The 8,331-nt window shown below is 47.6% G+C and overlaps 1 pseudogene across 1 annotated transcript; it reads left to right on the forward strand.

The window, feature by feature from the left end:
• Positions 1-1,855: 1,855 nt before the first annotated feature.
• On the forward strand, positions 1,856-3,887 carry LOC311614876 (neurofilament light polypeptide-like; annotated as a pseudogene). Its single transcript has 2 exons — positions 1,856-1,862; positions 2,837-3,887. The product of its transcript is annotated as a neurofilament light polypeptide-like (transcript).
• The last annotated feature ends 4,444 nt before the right edge of the window (positions 3,888-8,331 follow it).

Genomic DNA, 8,331 nt, shown 5'->3' on the forward strand with positions numbered 1-8,331 from the left:
TCTTCAATTTGCAAATCTTCCTGGATAGAGTTCTTATTTTTATTGTACTCCTATTATTGTACTACCAAACACATTCTTTAATATTTAGAAACATTTTTATTTTTATATACATTTTTCTTCCATTCAATATTGCTGTTGTATGCTGTGTGTTGATGTGGAGGCCAATGCTGGATCATGTTATGTAAAAATAGAAAATGTAGTATATGCATCACTCATTGACTTATTTGCATGCATACATTCATCTATCCCTGGTAACTATTCATACGCAAGGCAACCGATGACATGCATACAATCATCTAAGTTGCAGTCAGGGTTACAATTAGTAATATCTTGATTTGAGAGACAGGGGTAGGAAGAAAAGATCCTGTACTCACAACTCCTAGAGCACATGTGTCAAACACAAGGCCCGCGGGCCAAATCCAGCCCGCCAGGCCTTGCAATGTGGCCCGCACCGCGCTGTCATCACTGCACTCCGCTGTCAGTTTATGACATTGTCAGTTTATGACTGTTCAGTAAACCATTTGGCCCGTGATTTAGGCTGGATTTTAGATTTTGGCCCCTTCTCTGATTGAGTTCGACACACCTCTCCTAGAGGGTAACACCATGACGATAGCTAGAGCTGTCATGAAACATCAGAGCCATCTGGGAAAACAGATAGTAAAAGCAGAGAGCAGGATCCAAAGGACCATGGCAGAATCTATTCTACTCTCTTTGAAATGCCTCAAAACCTTGCATTTTCAAATCATTCCTGTCTTCTCAAAGAGCACCAACACTTGAAAGACCAGTGGCACCTGATTGTTTTTTATGCTTCTACATCTATGTGACAGATCACACTGGCGATGGGTACAAGACAGCAAAATAAAAATTTTATTTCAGGCAAGCTTTTGACATTGTGCTTCCTGGCTTTCTCATTGAGACAACCTAGGAGAGGGTGGAATACAAATGAAGTCCAAAACCTACTATATTACCATGTTAGAGAATTTAAAAAAAAAAGGGGGGGGGATGTAAAACCATCTGGCCATAGTTTCAGGCATTTGCTTGCCAAACTAAGAAGATAGTAGTGAGGATAAATAGAAGATAGAAAAAAGCAGTTTACATTAGGTAATACCTTATCATTTTCTGTGGTTCTATGGACACTAGGTTTCTTCCAACATTAAAGAGGCAGTATGGCACAGAGATACAGAGCAAAGTCTCTGTAGAGAAATTGCTTGGTTCACAGTTCTGCCACTAGTAAGTTACATGAATGCAGCAACTCACTTACGCTCTTTTGTGCCTCTGTTTCCTCCTCAGTAAAACAATGAAAATAGTACCTACATCATATATATGTATTCTTTCTATATAGATATGTATTTATATATACATACTAGTGATCTGTTACATGATATTCGTGCATGAATAGGCACGAATATCATGTAACAGATCACTAGTTACATGATATTCGTGCCTCACTCATAGATGCCCAGAAGGCAGCACGTCACCACTCCTGGGCCACCCAGAGCTGGCAAGTCCTGGCTCGTGGGCCACCTGGGAGCTGGCATGTCACTACTCCTGAGCTGCTGGGAGCCTCCTAACTTCTGTCTGAAGCACTACTCCAGTAGCTCCCTCCACTGCCCCCCTTCCCTTCATAGCAAGCTTACCACCGCTTCTGCCATCTTGTTGAGTTAATTTGCATACTCACTCTGATTAGCTGTGGGCATAGTGAAGGTATGATCAATTAGCATTTTTCTTTTATTAGTTTAAATATTTCCATATAAATATTTCCATCTATACCAATAAAAGAGAAAGATGCCAATTGACCATACCTTCACTATGCCCACAGCCAATCAGGAGCGATATGCAAATTAACCCAACTAAGATGGCGGGTAAATTTGCATATAGAGGTGGGACAGGCAGTGCCTGACTTAGCCCACAGGGTCCAGGCTGCCATGGACCCAGCAGGCCCAGCAGGCCCAGCGGAGAGCACCTGACTCACCTGCAAGGTCCAGGAAGCCATCAGGACCGGGCAGGAGGCATGGAGAGTGCCTGATGCTTCCCGTGGGGTACAGGGGGAGATCAGGACCAGGCAGGTGGCATGGACAACCCTGATGTCACCTGTGGGGTCCAGGTGGCAATTGGGACTGGGCTGGTTCAGCAGATAACACCTGACATTGCCCATGGAGTCCAGGCTTCGATCAGGCCGGGCAGTTCTAAGCAGGCAGCACCTGACGCTGCTCGCGAGGTCCAGGGGGTGATTGGGACTTGGCAAGTATCATAGACAGTGCCTGACATTGCCTGTGGGGTCCAGGGAGCTATCGGGACTGGGCAGGTGGCATGGACAGTGTCTGACATGACCCCGTGGATTCCAGGATTTGATTGGGACCGGGCAGTTCCAGCAGACAGCACCTGAGGCTGCTCCAGTGGTCTAGACTCTAGAGAGCAATCGGGACCTGGCAAGCGGCATGGACAGTGCCTGACGCTACCCGCAGAGTCCAGTGGGTGATCAGGACCAGGCAGGAGGCATGGACCTGACACTACCCTCGGGGTCCAGGCGGCGATAGGGACTGGGCAATTCCAGCCGGCAGCACCTGACCATGCCTGAGGGGTTCAGGGTGGGATCGGGACTGGGCAGACAGCATGAACAGTGCCTGACATTGCCTGTGGGGTCCAGGCCGCCCTAGGGGCCTGGGTAGGCAGGTGTGGCCAGGGTCTCAGGGATCGTTGTCTAACCCTGGGCTGCCTGAGGACACTGGAGGAGCAAGCCTGGGTTGAACATTTTAATGAAAATGGGATGCCTGTGCACCGCCCCACCACACCCTGTCCCTGGAGAAGAGAGTTAGGGGGCACTGGGGCTCTGAAGTGGCTGGGTACAATCTGTGGGCAAGCTACCAGGAAGAGGTGCTGAACCTTGAGGATGCAGGGGATTGACTGATGGAGTTGAGAAAAGGTGCAGATGAGGTGGCTCTTACCAGCACTGAGCTGAAAAAGTACAGTGAAAGCCTGATGGACAAAATCGCCTTTCTGAAGAAGGTGCATGTCCAGTATGCTCAGATCTCCATGGAGTTGGACATGTTCTCCAAGTCCGACCTCTCTGCTATGCTCAAGGACATCCACACCCAATATGAGAAGCTGGCTGCCAAGAACATGCAGAATGCCAAAGAATGGTACAAGAGCCATTTCACCATGCTGACAGCACTGCCAAGAGCACCTACGCGGTGCAGGCCAGCGACTGCTCAAGGTCAAGACTCTGGAGATGGGAGCAAGTTGGGGCATGAACAAAGCACTGGGAAAGCAGCTGCAAGAGCTGGAGGATAAGCAGAACTCCGACATTACTGCTATGCAGGACACAGTCAACAAATTAGAAAATGAGTTGAGAACCACAAAGAGTGAAATGGTAGGATATTTAAAAGAATAGCACGGCCTCCTCAATGTGAAGACGGCTTTGGACATTGACATTGCAGCTTACAGGAAACTCTTGGAAGGTGAGGAGACCTGGCTCAGTTTCACTAGCATGGGAAGCATAGTCAGCAGCTACTCCCAGACTTCCCAGGTATTTGGTCGATTTGCCTACAGTGGTTTACAGACCAGCTCCTACTTGATGTCCTCTTGCTTTTTCTCTTGTTAATACACCAGCCACCTCCAGGAGGAGCAGATCGAGGTGGAGGAGACCATTGAGGCTGCAAAAGCCGAGGAAGCCAAGGATGAACCCCCTTCTGAAGGAAAAGCTGAAGAGGAGAAGGAGAAGGAAGAGGCTAAGGAAGAGGAAGGAGAGGAAGAGGAAGAAGGTGCCAAGGAAGAATTTGAGGACGCAAAGGAGGAAGAAGGAGGTGAAGGTGGAGGAAAAGATGCCCAGGAAGCTGAGGATGAGAAGAAAGATGAAGGAGGAGCAAGCAACCAAGAAGGAAGATTGATCCCACCTTTCCTTAATTATTTCAGGAATAATCCTCCTGAAACCAGGTCCACCCCATCACCAACCAAGCAGTTGAGTTCTCCATACTATATGAATTAAGAAGTCAATATATATAACATTCTGTGGTGACTCAGGTTGGTCATTAAATGTTGTGCTATGACTTTTCCCCTTATGCAGAGTGTCTGTTTGCTTGCAGTGGCTTCCTGGCTTGCTGCCAGCCTGTGCATGGTCCATGCTTATGAGTTGAGGATCTATGACAATGTCAATAATTCAGATGTTTACAATAAAAACACATGAATACATGAATTCACTTATGTTAACGTTAAACTTCATGGAAAAAATAGTCCTTTGAATCTTTGGTGGTTAGAAATTAAAGTCATCAAATCATGTGCTATAAACAGTAAATAAAATTACACTGAATGACAAAAAAACAAACACAAAAAACATTAGGGGCCAGGAAACGTTCAAAGAACTGAGGACCCAGTCCCAGAACAGGAAGGGAAGTCAAAGGGTGTATATTATTGCTATGAATACAGTATTTCCTACTATTTACAGCATATACAATGTAATGTATTAGATGCCTTCCTATTGCATGAAGCATGTATTCTCATAGAGTAATACTGGTAGATATATTATAGTTATGGCAGTATCTCATATCCTATCTATTGATATATTAATAAAAGGGTAATATGCTAATTAGACCATGAGACCTTCCAGATGTCCTTCTGGACAAAGCCATGGTGGTGGGGCTGAGGCAGAAGCAGTTATGGGTGATCAGGCCAGGAGGGGAGGGCAGTTGGGGGTGATCAGGTTGGCGGGGGGGGGGGGTGAAGTTTGGGGCAAGCAGGCCAATATGCAGAGTGGTTAGGGGAGATCAAGCAGGCAGGCAGGTGAGTGGTTATGATCCAGTAATCCCACATTGTGAGGGATTTTTCCAACTGCAGGTTTAGGCCTGATCCCACAGGGGTCCCAGATTGGAGAGGATGCAGGCCAGGCTTAGGGACACTCCCCCCATGCACAAATTTCGTGCACTGGGCCACTAGTATTTATATAACACTAGAGGCCCAATGCACGATATTTGTGCAAGAATAGGCCCTCCTTACCCTGGCTTCACTCCCAGCCTCCCAGGAGCTGGCATGTCCCCACTCCTGACCCACCATGGAGCCAGCAAGTCTTCACTTCTGTCTGGAACACTGCTCCTGTAGCTCCCTCCACTGCCCCCCTCCCCATCATAGCAGGCATCCCGGCCCTCCCAGCTGCTTTGCACATGTATATGCAAATTAACCTGCCATTTTGTTGGGTTAATTTGCATACTCACTCTGATTGGCTGTGGGTATGGCAGAGGTACAGTCAACTTACATGTTTGTCTATTATTAGGTAAGATGTTTAGAACCTCTGTCATAAAAACCCTGCAGTCATGATGCTGTCACAGCAGAACAACTAAAGACTGGTCACCTGGAGGCAGTGAGGGAGGCAAGGCATGTGTGGGTGGGCAGGGCTGCATGCTCAGCAAGGTGCTCATGGGTGGGAGGGACTGTGTGCAAGGTGAGGCACACATGGGATGTAACTGCCAAACCGAGGTGTCCTAGATGGTGCTCTGACTCCTCGCCCCCTGAGCCATTTTGAGCCTCAGCCACCAGCACTCCTCTCCTGCAAGTGGTATAGCCAAGGCTCAGAGAGGTTAGGGAGCTCACCCTAGGTTGTGCAGCACAGCAGCCAGGGCCACCACAATCCAGAGCTTTGGCAGGGGATTAGGGATTCAGGCTTTGCTCAAAAACAAAAGGTGTGCAGGGACCTGGGAGGGAATGCCTCCAGGTCCTTTCTCTGTCTGGTCTCAGATCCCTAGCCCTTGGTGACCCTGGTCCTGTGTACTCAGTCCATTGCCTGCCACATCCTTCCAGCCCTTTCCCTGAGGCCAATTCAGCCATCTCTACACTGAAGGGAACTAGAGAGCAGAGGAGATCAAGTTCAGCCTTAGTTGGAGGTGGAGGGATCAGCTTTCCCAAATCAGGATCTCTTAGCACACTTGCTCTGCCCTTAGGGCTGAGTCCCTTCCTTCACCTTCCTGGGTTCACTGTGTCTGTCTGCCTTATACTGTGCATCTCTCTTCCTGTTCCTTGCTCTCTGATCCTGTTTACTTATTCCCCATGTCTTGCTGAGCCTTTTGTTTCTGTCTTTCATCAGATTTCTGCCCATGGAGAGCACCCCTTCCACCCTTGTAAAGAAACACACACCAGAAGAATCTGCCTTTTCAATTAAAAAATGACAAGTGGGAAACAGTGAATTAAAAAGCATTAACTTAAAAACAATCCATGTGTCTGCAAATGCATTCCAAATGGCAGTACTTTGGCTGGGGTGGCAGGGGCAGGGCATGTTGGCCACGTGTTCTGGAGCCTCAGACCTCACTATGTATTCCTCCCACTAGCCACCTGGGATGGCAGGGTCTGGGGAGGGGACTCAGTCTATACTTACCCTCACAGACCCCCACCTGATTCCATAGACCCTTTCCCCTGTTCTGGCATCTGCTGGTCCCTCTTACTCCCCTTGTACTTTCAAACCTTCCTATGCTGACCCCAACTCTCCTTCTGCACCAGCCTTCCCCCCCCCCCCGACACACACACACAGACATTTCACCCTCTCCCTCCCCCTCCCCCAAACTTCTACCCCATACTTCTTCTTGCCCTGCCCACCTCCATTCTGCCCTCCTGCCCCCTACCACCCAGGAGCCTGTTTCCAGGAGAAATGGTTAGAACAAAGCTTTCCATGGCTGGAAGAGACTCTCCAGGGAGCTGCATGCAAAAAGGCACTCCCAGTCCTGTACCTGCAACTGCTCTGTCCTGCCAGATGCCAATCAGAAATTGTGTTTCTGGAGACAGAGGGTAGCAGAAGTAGGCTGCTGTCCTTTGAAGCCCCTCATCAGGAGGAAACTCTTCCCCTCCAAAAAAAAAAAGTTCACCCTGCTGCCTCTCATCACTTTCAGCAACTCTCCTTTGCCCCTTTTTCTGGAAGTGGAAGGATTGCAGCCTCTCTCTCTCTCTCTCTCTCTCTCTCTCTCTCTCTCTCTCTCTCTCTCTCTCTCTCTCTCTCTCTATATATATATATATATATATATATATATATATATATATATATATATATAACTGATATACAAATTGGCCAAATGGTGGAATGATCAGAATGACTGCATGACCAGTCACTATGAGGCACACTGACCACCTCTTGTTCCTTCCCTCTGGCCAGCAGGCTCTGATCACCAGATGGTGAATGGGGACCTGGGGGTGAAAGGTATCAGGGGGCAGGGCTGGCTGCCTGCAGCCCTGATCACAGGCCAGGCCTAGGGACTGTACCTGCGCATAAATTTTATGTGCTGGGCCTCTAGTCCTATGTAATAAAAGCTCAGTGACCAAATGGTGGAACACCCAGAATGACTGGTTGACCAGTCACTATGATGCTCACTGACCACCAGGGAGCAGATGCTCAATGTGGGAGCGCTGATCAGCTGACCGGGATGAGTGGCTGCTTCTGCTGCGAACCCTGGGCCAACAAATTCTGGGTCTAAGGACAGGAACCCATGCTAGGATTGTTGCCTCCTCACCCCAGGCTCCTCCTCCTTGCACCCTGTTGCCTCCTCTGGATGCCCTCAGGCCATGCAGTGCTACAGCCAGGCTCACAGAGCTGACCCTGGAGGGTGGGAGGTGGGTTCTTGGCTGCCATGGGACTGAGGCCTACTATGCCACCTCTTAGTGCTATTGTCCCTGGGCCCAGCCCTGACCGGATCCCCTGGAGAGGATGCACTGGGCCTCTAGTTTAATCATACATTTCAATTAACAGAGTTTTACCATGCAAAGACTGGCCCCTACATAATTTTTTCAGTGTTAGAAAAGACTGTGTTTTACCAAATGTCAGGGTCAGAGATGAGGTGGAAATAGAACCTAGCATATTAAATAAAATTGATAAATAATAGTTGAGGCCTATTAGATGAGTTCATTTAATATATATTTTTTTATTTACAGTACATACTTAGCCTGAAAGGTTAAACATTATCTATATTTTACAAATAAAAAACCTGACATTTAATGATTAAGTAAATAACCAAAGATCACACAACCAGAGAATGACATAATTGGGAGTTGAAGTCATGTTTATCCAATTGCATAAATTAATAAGGAGACCTAACATTTATTTCGTGTCTTCTGCATGTTCTTTGTTAGGGGCTTCATAGCACTATCAGCCATTGATGGCATAATAGCAAGTGATGCAGGGAATATTTATATTGTCATTCCATAGATGAGGAAATTGAGGATGAATGAGAGGAGTTGAATAACCTGGCCCAGGTCCCAGAAATAGGAAATATGTGAAGCCATGGCCTGCATGACCTCGGGTTCAAAGACTTGGAGAAAGGGCTGATGCACAAATTAATACACAAGACAAGAAATATAAATTTG

The sequence above is a fragment of the Pipistrellus hanaki genome (genome assembly GCF_964339955.1).
Source record: "Pipistrellus hanaki genome assembly, chromosome: X".
NCBI classification, from domain to species: domain Eukaryota; kingdom Metazoa; phylum Chordata; class Mammalia; order Chiroptera; family Vespertilionidae; genus Pipistrellus; species Pipistrellus hanaki.